A 1,560-nucleotide genomic window follows, 5' to 3' on the forward strand; every position below is an offset into this window, starting at 1 on the left:
TTCCAAATACAGTCATTTGCATCAAAACCTTTGCCTCAGGTCCTATTGGGCAAGCACTCTAGCTTGCCTATCTCAGGGGATAGTTAAAATAATAAAAAGGAAAGCCAAAGGGCTCCATTGCTAAATTCCAGGAGAATCAGGACTGTTTTGTTCACTACTGAATACCTAGTACTGAGCACAGTATCTGGCAAGTAGTAGATTTTGAATGCGTATTTACTAAATGAATGCATTATTTAATTGATTAATCTGAACTCACCTACTGATGCTCATGAAGAATTTACACTATTTGACAAATTTAAGACGCTCAGTAGATGTCACGGGTTCATTCCTTCTCTTCTGTCCACTGTTTTCTCTTCTGGGTCTGTTCCTTGAGGTTTTGGAAAGGTTGAACAGGACCTAGGGTTCTTGGGGGCATTTCTTGCTGTATACCCCACCTCTCTTTCACTACAATCCCAACCTCTAAAAAGTTTTAAAATTATGCGTCACCGTCTATTACTTTTCTGCCTTGAATTGCTGTGCTGTCTGTACTCACCTTATAATGTAATATCATCAATTAACAGCTACAGCAAAAAGCAGTTACATTTGGTGCAAATCAATGCCTTACAGACTCTCCATGATTTAAAAAAAAAAAAATTCCATCATAGACTCCTGAGTTTTTTCCACCAGTTTCCCCCAAAAAGTACAGGAAAGTAGGCGACTTGTTATATGCCAGGGAAAAGAAGGAAGGAAAGAAAGAAAGAAAGAAAGAAAGAAAGAAAGAAAGAAAGAAAGAAAGAAAGAAAGAAAGAAAGAAAGAATCTATATCAAGTGTTTGGAAGAAATGTGAAGTTTAATGCACTATTTTATTAGACTTGGCTTTCCAGTAAAGTCTAAAGGTGGTCACAATATAGCTGGGATAAGTGTTCTATGGTTTGTTAAAGGACAAGACTACCTTGCAGAGTTCATACCTGCCATCCCCCAGTCTTAGGCAGTGCTTCCAATAATAATAATAATAATAATAATAATAATAATAATAATCAACCAGTGAAACAAATAAAACCCTTCCCAGAAAGCTGGAGTGCTTATAGATCGTTGTGTCAGAAGATGTCTTCCATCTGAAAATCTAGAGGAAGGGGACCCTGCATATAGCCCTCTCAGTTTACAGAGAGACAGAGACACAGAGAGGATTGCCACCCACTCAAGACCAAAGAGCACATCAGTGGCAGAACAAAGCCCAGCTCCTCAATCTTCTGATTCTTCCTGATGCTTCTCCATCACATGCTACCCCCTTAGCTCCTGACAACAGGGCAAAAATAGTTACATGAGAAATATGTGTGTGGGCATGTATGTAAGTGAATGTTCATGGTTTATTTTTTCAGGGTTTCTGTCAATTTATGCCAGGTTTCCAAGGATATTATGTTCGTAAGAGAACAGCTGCACATTTTACCTAAACTAAAATCTCTCTTAATCATGTGTGCCTCAACTGTTTTCCTGGTTTTACAGTTTAGGGATCATGAATATACTGAATCTAGAGCTTCTACTGGTTCTGTCTTTTTCTGGGCCTGTGTTTTCCTAACAATA

Source organism: Herpailurus yagouaroundi, unplaced genomic scaffold, assembly GCF_014898765.1.
Source record: "Herpailurus yagouaroundi ecotype Mexico unplaced genomic scaffold, PumYag 29, whole genome shotgun sequence".
NCBI lineage: Eukaryota > Metazoa > Chordata > Mammalia > Carnivora > Felidae > Herpailurus > Herpailurus yagouaroundi.